Source organism: Panthera pardus, unplaced genomic scaffold (assembly GCF_024362965.1).
Source record: "Panthera pardus isolate Hobbes unplaced genomic scaffold, ASM2436296v1 HiC_scaffold_8, whole genome shotgun sequence".
Classification (NCBI taxonomy): domain Eukaryota; kingdom Metazoa; phylum Chordata; class Mammalia; order Carnivora; family Felidae; genus Panthera; species Panthera pardus.
In genome coordinates, this window is record NW_026527013.1 from 140082744 (window position 1) to 140099360 (window position 16617).

At 36.5% G+C, this 16617-nt stretch overlaps 1 protein-coding gene and 1 non-coding gene across 2 annotated transcripts in view; one reads left to right on the top strand and one right to left on the bottom strand.

The window, feature by feature from the left end:
- The window catches only part of IQUB (IQ motif and ubiquitin domain containing), a 122146-nt gene that overhangs the window by 35628 nt on the left and 69901 nt on the right, over positions 1 to 16617 (bottom strand). The gene's annotated exons all lie outside the window — the stretch shown is intronic.
- On the top strand, positions 11342 to 11483 carry LOC128775829 (U4 spliceosomal RNA). Its single transcript, XR_008420789.1, has one exon. It is a non-coding gene; the product is annotated as a U4 spliceosomal RNA (small nuclear RNA).

Sequence of the window (16617 nt, forward strand, 5' to 3'; positions counted from 1 at the left end):
TTAAAGGGATTCTCTAATGTGGACCTTACTTCCTAGTGACACAATAATCTGAAGCATTTGTTACTTATTCACTCGACCTCATTTGTTTATCCACTCAACACTTTGATAAGGGAAGGGCTACATGAATTGTTCTAATTCTGGTGGATAATGAATGAGGACATCATCTGCAGCATAACAATTAAAGGAGATAGTCTCAGAGAGGAGCCAAGATGATGGAACAGCATGGATGTTTTATTGTGTCTCATGTCCGTGATCAACGCGAAACCATCCTGCACACCTAGAAAACTGATTTCAGGATTAATACAACAATCTGCATAACTTGAACCACAGACCTCGACAGGAATTCACCCCAAAAGAAAAAGCAGTAAGAAACGACAGCCGGGGACTTAACCAACACAGATACAACCAAGATGTCTAAACCAGAATTTAGAATCATGATAATAAGAATACTAGCTAGTGTTGACAATAGATTAGAATCCCTCTCTGTGGATATAAAAGAAAAAAAAGCTAGTCAGGATGAAATAAAAAAAATGCTATAACTGAGCTGCAACCTCAAATGGATGCCATACTGGCAAGGATGGATGAGGCAGAGCTGTAAATCAGCGATATAGAGGACAAACTTATGGAGAATAATGAAGCAGAAAAAAAGAGGGAGACTAAGGAAAAAGAGCACAATTTAAGAATTAAAGAAATCGGTGATTCATTAAAAAGGAACTACATCAGAATCATAAGGGTCCCAGAGATGAAGAGAGAGAAAAAAGGGTAGAAGGTTATGTGAGTAAATCATAGCAGAGAACTTTCCTAACCTGGGGAAAGACACAGACATCCAAATCCAGGAAGCACAGAGGACTCCCATTAGATTCAACAAAAACCGATCATCAACAAGGCATATCGTAGTCAAATTCACAAAATACTCAGGCAAGGAAAAAAATCATGAAAGCAGCAAAGGAAAACAAGTCCTTAACCTACAAGGGAAGACAGATCAGGATTGCAGCAGAGCTATCCACAGAAACTTGGCAGGCCAGAAAGGAGTGGCAAGATATATTCCATGTGCTGAATCAGAAAAACATGCAGCCAAGAATTCTTTATCCATCAAGGCTATCATTCAAAATAGAAGGAGAAATAAAGTTTCCCAGACAAACAAAAATTAAAGGAGTTCGTGATCACTAAACCAGCCCTGCAAGAAATTTTAAGGGGGACTCTCTGAGAGGAGAAAAGATGAAAATAAATAAATAAATAAATAAATAAATAAATAAATACGTACCAAAAGCAACAAAGACTAGAAAGGACCAGAGAACACCACCAGACATTCCAACTCGACAAGAAACGTAATGGCAATAAATTCATATCTTCCAGTACTCACTCTAAATGTCAATGGACTCAATGCTCCAATCAAAAAACATGGAGTAACAGGATGGATAAGAAAACAACATCCATCTATATGCTGTTTACAAGAGACCCACTTTAGACCTAAGGACACCTTCAGATTGAGATAGATGACTGGAGAACTATCTATTCAAGTTAGATAGTTCTAACTTGAACTATCCAACAAGAAGACCGAAAAATTGTAAACATTTATGCTCCAAATGTGATAGCACCCAAATATACATCAATTAATCACAAACATAAAGAAACTCATTGGTAATAATAATACCATAATAGTAAGGGACTTCAACACCCCACTTATAGCAATGGACAGATCATCTAATTAGAAAATCAACAAGGAAACAATGGCTTTGAATGACACACTGGACTGGATGGACTTAACATATATTCAGAACATTTCATCCTAAAGCAGTGGAATATACATTCTTCTCCAATGTATATGGAACGTTTTCTAGAATAGATCACATACTGGGACACAAATCAGCCCTCAACAAGTACAAAAAGATCAAGATCATACCGTGCATATTTTCAGACCACAACACTCTGAAACTCAAAATCAACCACAAGAAAACATTTGGAAAGGTAACAAATACTTGGAGACTAAAGAACATCCCAAAGAATGAATGGGCTAACCAAGAAGTTAAAGAGGAAATTAAAAAGTACATGGAAGCCAAAGAAAATAACTCCACAGCACAAAACCTCTGGGACGCAGCAAAGGCGGTCATAAGAGGTAAGTATATAACAATCCAGGCCATCCTCAAGAAGAGAGAAAGGTCTCAGATACACAACCTAACCTTAAACCTTAAAGAGATGGAAAAAGAACAGCAAATAAAACACAAAATGAGTAGAAGACAGGAAATAATAAAGATTAGAGCAGAAATCAATGGTATCCAAACCAAAAAAACAGTAGAACAGATCAATGAAACTAGAAGCTGGTTCTTTGAAAGAATTAACAAAATTGATAAACCACTAGCCAGTTTGATCAAAAAGAAAAAGGAAAGGACCCAAATAAATAAAATCAAGAATGAAAGAGGAGAGATTACAACCAACACAGCAGAAATACAAACAATAATAAGAGAAAACTATGAGTAATTATACGCCAATAAAATGGGCAATCTGGAAGAAATGGACAAATTCTTAGAAACATATACACTACCAAAACTGAAACAGGAAGATATAGAAATTTGGACAGACCCATAACCAGTAAAGAAATCGAATTAGTAATCAAAAATCTCTCAAAAAATAAGAGTCCAGGGCCAGATGGCTTTCCAGGGGAATTCTACCAAATATTTAAGGAAGAGTTAACACCTATTCACTTGAAGCTGTTCCAAAAAAAAGAAATGGAAAGAAAACTTCCAAACTCTTTTTATGAAGCCAGAATTACCTTGATTCCAAAACCAGACAAAGACCCCAAAAAAGGAGAACTATAGACCAATTTCCCTGATGAACCTGGATACAAAAATCCTCAACAAGATACTAGCCAACTGGATCCAACAATATATTAAAAAAATTATTCACCACAACCAACTGGGATTTATACCTGGGATGCAGGTCTCTTTCAATATCCACAAAACAATCATTGTGATTCATCAAATCAGTAAAAGAAAGGACAAGAACCACATGATCCTCTCAATAGATGCAGAGAAAGCATTTGACAAAATACAGCATCCTTTCTTGACAAAAACCCTCAAGAAGGTAGGGATAGAAGGATCATACCTCAAGATTATAAAAGCCATGTATAAAGACCCAATGCTAATATTATCCTCAATGGGGAAAAACTGAGAGCTTTCCCCCTAAGGTCAGGAACAAGACAGGATGTCCACTCTCACCACTGTTATTTAACATAGTATTGGAAATCTTAGTTTCTGCGGTCAGAAAACACAAAGAAATAAAAGGCATCTAAATCAGCCAGGAGGAGGTCAAATGTTCACTCTTTGCAGATGACATGACACTCTATATGGAAAACCCAAAAGATTCCAACAAAAAACTGCTAGAACTGATTCATGAATTCAACAAAGTTGTAGGATATAAAATCAATGCATAGAAATAGGTTGCATTCCTATACACCAACAATGAAGCAACAGAAAGAAAAATCAAGGAATCAATCCCATTTACAATTGCACCAAAAACCATAAAATACCACGAATAAATCTAACCAAAGAGGTGAAAAATCTATACACTGAAAACTACGGAAAGTTTATGAAAGAAATTGAAGAAGACACACAAAAAAATGGAAAAATATTCCATGCTCCTGGATAGGAAAAACAAATATTGTTAAAATGTCAATACTACCCAAAGCAATCTACATATTCAATGCAATCCCTATCAAAATAACACTGGCATTCTTCAGAGATAGAACAAACAATCCTAAAATTTGAATGGAACCAGAAAAGACCCCGAATAGTCAAAGCAATCTTGAAAAGGAAAATCAAAGCAGGAGGCATCACAATCCCGAACTTTGAGCTGTATTACAAAGCTGTAATCATCCAGCAGTATGGTAGTGGCATAAGAACAGACACTCAGAACAATGGAACAAAGTAGAGAACCCAGAAATGCACCCAGAAATGCACCCAGAAACTTATGGCCAACTAATCTTTGGCAAAGCAGGAAAGAATATCCAATGGAATAAAGACAGTCTCTTCAGCAAGTGGTGCTGGGAAAACTGGACAGCGACATGCAAAAGAATGAACCTGGACCACTTTCTTACATCATACACAAAATAAACTCAAACTGGATGGAAGACCTAAATGCAAGACAGGAAGCCATCAAAATCCTCAAGGGAAAGCAGACAAAAACCTTTTGACCTTGGCCGCAGAAAATTTTTATTCAACATGTCTCCATAGGCAAAAGAAACAAAAGCAAAAATGAACTATTGGGACCTCATCAAAATAAAAAGCTTCTGCACAGCGAAGGAAACAATCAGCAAAACTAAAAGGCAACTGATGGAATGGGAGAAGATATCTGCAAATGACATATCAGATAAAGGATTAGTATTCAAAATCTATAAAGAACTCATCAAACTCAACACCCCAAAAACAAATAATCCATTGAGGAAGTGCGCAAAAGACATGAATAGACACTTCTTCAAAGAAGACATCCAGATGGCCAACTGACACATGAAAAAATGCTCCACATCACTCATCATCAGGGAAATATAAATCAAAACCACAATGAGATACCACCTCACACTTGTCAGAATAGCTAACATTAACAACTCAGGCAACGACAGATGTTGGTGAGGTTGCAGAGAGAGAGGATCCCTTTAGCACTGCTGGTGGGAATGCTGGTGCAGCCACTCTGGAAAACAGTATGAAGTTTCCTCAAAAAATTAAAAATAGAACTACCTTACGACCCAGCAATTGCACTAGTAGGTATTTATCCAAGGGATACACGTATGCTGTTTCAAAGGGGCACATGCACTCCAATGTTTATAGCAGCACTATCAACAATAGCCAAAGTATGGAAAGAGCCCAAATGTCCATCAATGGATGAATGGATAAAGAAGAAATGGTATATATATATGCAATGGAGTATTGACAATCAAAAAGAATGAAATCTTGCCATTTGCAACTCCGTGGATGAAACTAGAGGGTATTATGCTAAGCAAAATTAGTCATCAGAGAAAAACAATTATCAATGACTTCACTCATATGAGGACTTTAAGACACAGGACAGATGAACACAAGAGAAGGGAAGCAAAAATAATATAAAAACAGAGAGGGGGACAAAACAGAAGAGACTCATAAATATGGAGAACACACTGAGGGTTACTGAAGGGATTGTGGGGGGGGGGGGATGGGCTAAATGGATAAGGGGCACTAAGGAATCTACTCCTGAAATCACTGTTGCACTATATGCTAACTAATTTGGATGTACATTAAAAAAATAAAATAAATTAAAAAATAAAGCACAGTTGACACAATAAATAAATAAATACATAAATAAATAAATAAATAAATAAATAAATAAATAAATAATAAAGCAGATAGTCTCCTAATAAAGAATTAGAGCATACTGTTACGCAACATAACAACTCTATGCACAAAACACAATGGGAGCAGAAAAATGGGGTGAGAGAGAACATTAGAGGGCAGAAGAAATAGTATATAAAAAGCCACAAATGCATGAAAAAACTAGTATTTTGGGGAAGTGCCACTGAACAGTGTTTTACAATATCAATTTCACCTTGTTAGTTTCCTATATCTACAACCCTACAATGTTGTCCCTTTTCATGAAAAGGAATCCCAAAGTTCTTACAAGGCCCTGCGTGATCTGGCCCCTGGCTACCACTTGGATCTCCTTTCCTCTCACTCTGGCTTTCTTATTGTTCCCTCAGCCCAGAACTCTTCAACCCAGTTATTTGCCTGGCTTCCTCCTTTGCTTTAGTCAGGTTGCTGCTCAAATATCACCTCATCAAACAGGCCTTTCCTTACCACCATAACTAATAGAACTCTCTTCTTACTTTGAATGGGCTTTCCTTAATGGTCTTTATCTCTGGTTGACATTGTATGCTTATACTTTTATATTTAAATACTTATATGTGTTTAAATACTTACACATTATATTACTTATACTTTGTCTCTCACCCCTACATACACATGGGGGCAAGAACATTGCTTTATTCAGTGCTGTGCATCAGCACCTAGAACAGTACATGGTAGATAATAATTATTTGCAAAATGAACTAATACATAACTGAATGAACAAATGAATTGACAGGTAGGAGAAAAAGGTGAAGAGCGGGATAGAGTATACCCTGGTGGGAAAACAGAATGCAGTATGAGGGAATCAGGCTCTGAGGTCAGAGAAGGGCCAACCGAATGAGGGAATACACTGGAGGGTGAAAGAGAGCCCCAATCACTTTTTGGCAAATCATTTTTGCTTTTAAATACGATAGAAAATGCTTTGGGTATACTTATGAGACTTGCAAGAAAGAAACTACATCATCTCACTTCATATTTAAGCCTAAAAAATAAAATCAAAGATATCTGCTTCCAAATACTGTAACCAGAATAAATTATGCTAAAGATAAAAATATCACAGAACTCTCATTGAATGACTGTGAAATCCCAAGCCCACCCTCCTTTCCCAATCACTGACTCCCACAATAATCACAGGGAAATCTCCTAGAGATATGTGTAGTGAACAAGCAATCAGTTCCAAGGGAAAAAAAAGGTAGGACAAAAATTAGAATGATGACACAGCAACTAAAGATAACATCAGAAAGACAAAAGAACTTGGAATCCAAGTCAGCCCCACAAGCCTAAGCAATGGTGTGATTCAAAGAGCTGCCCCCTGCTGTGAAGTGAGTGGGGGGGGGGGGGATGGAATCAGGGCAGTGCCTTTCTCCTTTCCAAAGAACCTCTCTCAGATGACACACTTGCTTCAGCTCCTCTCCAGCCCTCACTCAACACTCTCTCATTCCCTCCTTCTTCCTGAACTTAATCCAGGCTTGTTTTCCTTGGTGTCTTGCAAAGAACGAGATGTACATTCTACATAAATATGAAACAGGACCCTGATGCCCCTCCTTGACCCAAAGAGTTGGCTTCCCTGGCTTAGTTAACAGGTACACTAGCACATAGATTTTCTTAATTTATTAAAAATGTGAGACACTTTACAGAGGAACGTCAGGGAATCTAGAGCAGGCAGCAGGATACCTTCTGCTGCTCCAGTAGGGCTTTGTAAGTTGGTTGGAACATAACACAAAGTTTGTCATGTTAAAATCCCTATAATTATGTAAATTATTTATATAGATAAGCACAGATAAGAGTGAAATTAAAATGCCATTAATGAATTTCGCCCTGTTCTGTTTGGTTCGGTTTTGCTGAGCTTTATAGCTTTTGAGAATGAAAGGCATGGGGAGGAGAATGAAGAAAGCTTATTAAAAATAGAGGTATAATGAATAATTTTTCTGGTTCTAGTGAGAGTCTCCAATTCTCTGCCTGTTGCCAAAAGAAACGAGGCACATAAGGCCAAAGAAATACCTCTATAATAAGAGTTGCTAGATTTAGCGAATAAAAATGTAGCGAATAAACATCTCAATTTAACTGGATATTCTATGCCTATATGTGCCAAAATTACCTTTGTAGTTGTTACTGCCAACCTATGTGGGAGCCAGTATACAACTACAAAAAAAAGATTACTACTGCAGATCATGGCCACTGTTTGGAATTTATCTATTTAATATTGTTTTCCCAGATGGTTAAATGAGATCATCCTATAACTTTAAGTTTTGGGGGCAGATACTTGGCGTCAGGCTTTTGGATTACCATACATGTCTTTCTCCTTGTGGAAATACGGTTTTGGTTCCTGTGGATATTAAAATGTATAAAATCATCTTTAAAAATAAACTGAGATAAAAATAAGTGATTTTTCATTATCCAGGCTTATTATAGGATCTCTGTGATCCATATGTTGACTCTAGAGATACTTTTCAGAAGCCATATCATACATAAATTTACACTGGCAACATTTCTTTCTTCCTGCTGTAGTGCTTTGAAATTCAAATGCAAAGAGACCATCTTTAAATTATCTTGCCTTGTGAGTGACATCCTCTATTAAGGCCTAAATTTACCTCCAACCCACATAGATCCAGTGTTCACAGAGTTTGCTGCTATGAATTTTAATAGCTGGAATGAAGAATAGTGGCATAGAGCTTTGAGAAATCACTTGTGCTGAAAAAACTTAGCCTTACATCAGTTTAGATATCCTTTCTGAACATTTAGTTTTAGAAGAGGGAGATTTACAGAGGAACTGACTACAGATCTGGACTCAAGAAGAGATAACAGGTGTGAGTCTATACACCTACAGCAAGTAGCCTTTGTTTTGTCACCTAAAATCAAGAGTAGCCTTGGGGAAAACTGACTTATGGCTCTTCCCATAAATATGGTAAAGCTGGAGTTAAAGGCAGTGGGGTGGTATGTCCCTTTGTAAAGATATTTCAAATTTTATTATAATAACTGTGGAAATAAGTAATAAACTTGGGTGAAAAAGTTCACTGTACAATTTCTAGGTATCAAATGAGGGGTTATTATACAAAAAATGATAAAAATGGTTTTCCATTTTTACAGTGGAACAGAGGACATAGGCCTGGTCTGTGACATGAGAGAAGTTGGTTAAATAACAGAAATTTTTCACCAGGGATGACTTGTACATTGCAGGAGGGGTTAAGAAGTCAAAGTGTCATGGGGCATCTGGGTGGCTCAGTCAGTAAAGCATCTGACTTCAGCTCAGGTCATGATCTCAAAGTTTGTGGTTTCAAGCCCCGCATTGGGCTCTGTGCTGACAGCTCAGAGCCTGGAGCCTGCTTCGGATTCTGTCTCCCTCTCTCTCTGCCCCTCTCCTGCTCACATTCTGTCTCTCTCTTTTTCTCTCTCAAAAATAAATAAATGTAAAAAAAAAAAAAAGAAGTGTATGTGTCAGGGTTTCATTAGTGAAAGCATTTTGGAATCTATATTCATTCATGTATTATTTACTTCTACTTTTTAGAGTGATAAATAGGAAAATGCTCTTAATCACTAGCCCAGTGCCTATTGCCAATGCTCTTCCTGGTAACAATGGATTCCCCAATGAAGGGATTGGTAACAAGAATTCAGCTTCATCGATTATGAAAAAACAAGACTCACCATGGAAACAGAAAGCTAAGCAGATATAGATGGTGAATGATACTGGAAAGAAATCTGAGAGGGAAGGGAAATTATGAGATGATAAGGGGAGTCCGAGAGTGAGTGGTGGACAGAAGAGAGAAAACGCTAGAAGCAGTGACTTAGGTGGGATAAAGGGAGGGCTGGATCCAGGTGACCTCTCTAGGCTGAGATTTAGAAAGATGAGAGGCATCTAGGTCCAGGCATGTTTATGAAGTGGACAAAATCTGCTGCTAGCACAGCTCATCTCCCAGTGATTTTGATTTTGACTACTATGTTTCCAGACCCTTGTGCACACTGTTCCCTGGTCAGCCAGTCCTTCTTGAACCCCAGCTCACCCGTTTAAACCTTTCTCTTCTACTGTCCCTCAAAAGTCAGAAATTGGAGGAGGTTTGGGTCACTTCTTGTGTCCTCGTCTTGGCTCTCTTTCTTCCATATGCTCACAAAAGCAAGTTCTATCATTATTTCCTCATTTTCTAATTTCTGGAGATTAAAAAAAAAATGCTTCCTTTGTCATCCTTCCTCAGTGTCCCCACATGGTGTTTGCAGTTTCCTAGACCTGGAAGGTGTCTTATGAGAATATAATAATACACACAAATAGGTTGTTAAAGTGCATCCTGGATTCTATCCCAGAAATTCTGATTCAGTAGGTCTAGAAAAGGATTGGACTCTGTATTTTTTAAAGTTCCTTTGGGGATTCCAATGGGCCTTCTACTTGGGAACAATTGGATCAATGGATATTTCAAAGAGAAGTTATAACTCACCCTAAGATTTACATCAAAATCCAAAACAGTTATCTTAATCAAGTGCTTTTAAAACTACCATTGTATCTATTTTCTTAGTTGATACATCCTCTTCATCCTTATTCGTGTGTACTTTCCCTCTATAGATTCGTGTGCTTTCTTTCCCTCTATAGATAAAGATTTGCATCTCTCCTTTTGTTTCCTCTTCTTTAATTTTTTTTCTCTCCATTTTTCTCCTGCCTCCTCTGACTGTACTCTGGATTTACAAGCTCAAATGTCTACAGCATTTAGGTCAGTGACGGTTCCAGAATTTTTATACAAGAAGAAGTAAGGGCCAGTAATAGTTGGGAAAGGAGGACAAAGTCAGAAATCTTCAACCTGAAAAATGCATGGCCTTGGGGGTGGAGGGTATAGGAGGACTTTTAAGGGGTGTAAGGACACGAAGGTTTGAAGGAATTAATTTCTCATACTCTCAACGTGCAGTTGCACTTTAGCATCAAGTAGATTCTATTTTTCATCTCCCTCTTCATAACATCCCATTTCCTACCATAACTAATGATTCCTTGGTCATTAGGAATCTCTCTATGATACATTGTTCTAGGGAGTAATGACTACCAAGGCAATAAACTAAGGGGCAATTACAAATACTATTATTGTGGAACCTCATTTAATGAGTAATCAAAGCACACCAAACCTATCTTAATGAAAGTATCTTGTCTTCCTGTGTCTTATGTCAATTGTAGGTAAAAAAATGAAGAAATTGGGAATTTTGGTCCTTGTCAGGATGATCTAAAATCAGGTATGTTGGAGAATTGGAGAGCATGGTTAATCAGAATGAGGATTTTCCTTCAATAGTTTTAATCTCAGCATCCTTAAATTATTATTAAAATAATTAATTTCTAAAAAACATGTAAGTAAAGCAAAAAGATATATGAAAGAAAACATAGAGGTGGAAATGGATTATTTTTTACTTAAGGATGAGCATTTCTTTTCCATTTCTCCCAATATTTCTCCACAGAATGAGTGATTAGGTGGAATGAAAAGTACCTCCCAATAACCAAAGAACAAGTACCGTACCATTCTAACTACAAGGAATAAAACTTGTAGGTGTACATTTGATGTGACACCATTTAAACTTGATAGAATTAAAGCATACAGTAGGGCAATATAATTAACATATTTTGTCAAATTATATGATTAAATTATACACATTTCACATATGTATATATAATGTGTATATGTAACTAAATCTTCACTTCAAGATATTCATTCTTTTAGTTTATTTTATAAAATTTTAGTTATTTTATAAAATGTTTAATGTTTATCATATACTTAAAAAATTTTTTTGTTTTACATTTTACTTATTTTTGAGAGGCAGAGACAGAGCAGGAGTGGGGAAGGGGCAGAGAGAGACAGAGACAGAATCTGAAGCAGGCTCCAGGCTCTGAGCTGCCTGTGCAGAGCCTGCCATGGGGCTCAAACCCACAAACTGTGAGATCATGACCTGAGCCTAAGTCGGACACTTAACCAACCAAGCCAGCCAGGTGTCCCAATATTTATCATATTCTAAGCTTTGCGCAGTGGCAGTATCGTAGCCAATGAGGTTTATCCGAGGCGCGATTATTGCTAATTGAAAACTTTTCCCAATATTTATCATATTCTATTAGTAATACAAAAAAATAAAAATAAGTAGTTACTGGATCAATTAGTTTTTAGCAGTATATACTTTTTCCTTTTGTTGATACATAGGAAAAGTTTAATCTTTTTTTATCTTCTTTAAAGTTTATTTATTTATTTATTTATTTATTATTTATTTATTTATTTTTGAGAGAAAGAGAGCACACGTGCACCAGTGGGGGAGGGGCAAAGAGGGAGGGAGAGAATCTCAAGCAGGCTCTGCACTGTCAGTGTGGAGCTCAATACGGGACTTGCACTAACCGTGAGATCATGACTTAAGCCGAAATCAAATGCTTAACTGACTGAGTCACCCAGGTGCCCCAGGAAAAGCTTAATCTTACTATTTAAAAAAAATTACTGACAAATCAAAACCACAATGAGATACCACCTCACACCGGTCAGAATGGCTAAAATTAACAACTTGGGCAACAACAGATGTTGGAGAGGATGTGGAGAAAAGGATCTCTTTTGCACTGCTGGTGGGAATGCAAACTGGTGCAGCCATTCTGGAAAACTGTATGGATGTTCCTCAAAAAATTAAAAATAGAACTAACCTACGATCCAGCAATTGCTCTACTAGGTATTTATCCAAAGAATACAAAAATGTTGATTTGAAGGGGCACATGCACCCCAATGTTTATGGCAGCACTATTGTCATAGCCAAAGTATGGAAAGAGCCCAAATGCCCATCGACTGATGAATGGATAAAGAAGATGTTGTGTATACACACACACACACACACACACACACACACACACACACACACACAATGGAATATTACTCAGCAATCAAAAAGAATGAAATCTTGCCATTTGCAACGATGTGGATGGAACCACAATGTATTATGTTAAGCAAAATGAGTCAGAGAAAGACAAATATTATTTCACTCATATGTGGAATTTCAGAAACAAAACAGATAAACATAGGGGAAAGGTAAGCAAAAATAAGATTAAAACAGAGAGGGAGGCAAACCATAAGAGACTCTTACATACAGAGAATAAACTGAAGGTTGCTGGCAGGGTGTTGGGGGGGAGGGATGGGCTAGATGGGTGATGGGCATTAAGTAGGCACCTGTTGGGATGAGCATTGGGTGTTATAGATAAGTGATGAATCACTAAATTCTATTCTTGAAATCATTATTACACTATATGTTAACTAACTTGGATTTAGATGAAAAAATAATAATAAATAAATAAATAGATAAAAAATTACTGGAGTTATTTCTGATTTTTCATACATAATTCTTTTTTAATTATTTCCAAAAGCTGAACATCACAGTCTAATATATGCATGTATACTGATTTACTTAAGGAATACTATGCATTTTAGCTTCATCTTTGCCTTATAAATAAATTATATTAGCTATTTACACAATGCATTATTAAAATTAAGTAATGAATAATACCATATAAATTTATTATTGTTTTTATGATCTTCTAAAAACCTTATTACATTAGTTACATTAGTATTAATTACATTAGTTCTTTTTTTTTTTAAGTTTATTTATTTTGAGAGAGAGAGCATGATCAAGGGAGGGGTAGAGAGAGAGAGGGAGACAGAGAATACCAAGCGGGCTCTGCACTGTCAACAGAGTCTGATGTGGGACTCGATCTCACAAACCGTGAGATCATGACATGAGCTGGTATCAACAGTCGTCACTCAACCAACTGAGCCTTCCAGGAGCCCCATTAATTACGTTAGTTCTTATGTCATCTTAATCTTGAATTGACTGCTTTCAGTAATCTTTTATGAGATATATTCCATAATTTACCTTAGGTAATCTTATTATATTCGGAAAATTCTTACTACAATGTTAATGTAAATTGGTAAAAAGAGACAGACTTTCTGCCAGAAATGAAGTCTAATCTGGCTGTGTTGACTCTGAGGACTGGCTTTATTAATTATATTAGATGGCTGACGTTATACAATTTATGTCATTTCAGGTCCTCCCGCCAAGGCAGGATTAAACATGCGAGAGATTTATTAGGAAACAAAACCCTATGGAGAGAAGAAGAAAGAGCAGGAGCTGGCAGGATGGCCTTCAGAGCACGAGGCAATCCTAACACCTTTGAAAGAAGAGGAAGGAAGAAGAGTAAAGTAGGAAAAGCCTCAGACTGCAATGCGGTTCTGAGAAAGCTTTGACTCTGGATATAGAGTCCCAAGTTGCGTGTTTGGCCCCGCCCCCCGCCGTGTTCCCAGGAATGGGTGGGCACTATTATTCCACTACTAGCCGGGAGCTGCCCAAGGAAAGTACTGCCTCAGTGCAAACTCAGTGGTGGAACCGAAGAGCCGCAACTAAGTCTGCCGGCTGACGGTGCTCCCCACAGCGAGAGCTGAATGACGTCTCTCATAGCCACCACAACGGAATGAGTTAAATCTATAATCTGCAGTCTTAAGTTTTGAAAAGAATGTATTTAAAGTATATAACATAATAAAAAGCATTCTTAACCAAAATATTGCATTGGCAAAGGTCTTTTGAAGTTAGTAATATTTATGTAATTTTCATAGGCTTCTTTGGGCCGATTGGGTTAAAATGTGAAAAAAGTCGTTAAAAGTCTTTGCGAAAAATAATAGATACAATTGATAGTCATTTGAAAAGTCTTATCAATTCTCTGAATTTGGAAACTAACTGATTATAATGACTGAGTAACAAATCGTAGCACAAGCCGAGTGGAGGCTAGTTTGACAGTATGGAGCTCTTGGGAAACCAGATATCTAGATATATGAGGTCCCAATATTTTGCATGTTTCTCCTCCATAAACTCCACAAGGCATTCACTGAAATGATTAAGAATCCAGAGATTTCCTTTGTGATGCTGTTTAGGGAGTGGATTAGCAACCACTGCTGAAGAACACTGACAAAATATTTCAGACGTTACCCTTCTGCAAAGCGTATCCAAATTCTGATCTGGTTTGCATTTATCGTAGACTTAAAATTCTGGAGCTTCAAGGCACCATAGGGATTATCTGGGCCAAACGTTCATTGAAAAGATGGAGAAATAATTTACTCATCCAAAATCAAATGCATAGTAAACTGCATCAAGATGAAAACCCAAGTCTCTTCCAATGTACCTCAACACCTTTCAACGACACCTTCTAATTCCTTAGCTGTGATAGGTGTATACATTCCAGCCTAAGAGATATATATGGAAACACTATAAAATTAGAAGTTTGATTTCCTGTTCAACCTATGGGCTTAGCCACACTACTCTAGACAATATGCATGTATAGGAGACAAATATACTATGGGTAATAAATATTAAAGTCAGAAATGCTATTTGGCATTTCTGCCCTGGACAGGCAAAATGTGGCTACCATTCTCTGAGTAATGCTGGCAAATGAAAACACAGACCATTGCATAAAGTGTATTTTGTTTCTTGAGTAGTACTCCTTCCCAAGGATATGGTCAATTTTTTCAACAAATACGAACTTTTGTGAGGCATATTTAGCCTTCCTCATAATGTATCATCAGAACAATTCAGAACACAGAACAAAAGAAAAGGAGAGAAAGAAAAGAGAGCAATCTTAGAGTGATTTGATATTAAAGTTGCGGGTATTCGTCATTTGGATTTTATAAATGAGTACTAAAATAAATTCACTTTGAGTGAATACTCTTACCTCTTAAATTGCATAGTTTTAAAAATCTAATACATTTGGTTTATGTAATATACTTGTATATTATTCTAGAGGAATTCATTTTTATGCCCAAAGTCAAATTATGCACTTATACATATAATTGCATATGAATAGAAAACTGCCTCAAACTTTTCTTCTTTGAAATGTGCCTTTAGGTTATATGAGAATAGAATAAGTACAGAGTCAAATAGCACTTGACTATTTTGCATTCTTATACCATAAATTGATGTTGAAAAGACAACATCTTAGATTTGTTGAGTATAGCTAAAGCATTGTTTAGAGGGAAAATTATAGCATGAAATGCTTATATAAATAAAAGATTTAAAATCAATTCCCTTCAAAGTTTTCACTTGAAGAAACTAGGGAAAGATAAGCATATTAACCCAAAATAAATAGAAACAATAAATTAATAAAAGTGAGAGCAGATATCAATGGAGACAAGCAAAGAATACAATCAAAGTACCAATAAAAGAAGGGACAAAGGAAATTCCTTTCAACAAATGGCTCTAGCAACTAGAGAGCCACACGAAAAAAAGAAACTTTAGTCAATCCCAATTTCATTTAATATACAGAAATTCATTCAGATGAGTTAAGGACCTAAATGTAAAGCTAAAGCTACAAACAAGTAGAAAGAAAGAATACCTGCTCAACTTGAGGGAAGGCAAACTTTTCTTAGGACACAAAAGCACTGACCACCATAAAAATAACTGATTAACTGGACTTTCACAAGTTAAAAACTGTTACGAAAGGACACGATACAATTAAACAGAGAGCCACAGACTGGAAGAAAAGAGCCGCCAATATGTATCTGACAGAGGACTTGTATTCAGAAAGTATAAAGAATACTTAACACCTAAGAAAAGCAATCCAACTGAAGAATGGGTGAAACACCTTCCAACAGAATGCATAAGAATGATGCAGTAAGAACATAGAACGTTGTTCTTCATTAGTCAACAGGGAAATGTAAATTACAACTATAATAAGATGCCACTTCACATCCAGTAAGATAACAAAAAGACCTATACCACCAACTGTTAGTGAAGATTCAGAGCAAATACAATTCTTACACATTGTTGGTGGAATGTAAAATAATATAATAAATTATGGAAAACTGTTCAGCCCATTGTGCTAAAGTTGCAAATATATCTGCCTTACAATGTAACAATTTTTATTCCAGATATTTCCTCAATAGAAATGAAAGTATGTGTTCAGAAAAAGGCTTGGTAAAAGAAAGTTCATAGCAGCTTATTTATAATAGCCCAAAGAGCCTGGCGAGAATCCAAATAAAATATCATTCAACAATAATATTAACAAATTGCCGAGGCATTAAACATCAGGGAATCTCAAAAATATTATATTGCACAAAAGAAGCCAGGCACAAAAGAGTTCTTTATAATATAAACTCAAGAACCATCAATGCTAATCTCTGATGACTGGAGTCAGAATGGTGATTGTCTGTGGTGGGTAAGAATTGACTGTATGGGGCCACAAAACTACTTTCTGAAATCATATCTGTGTTCTATAATATATTGG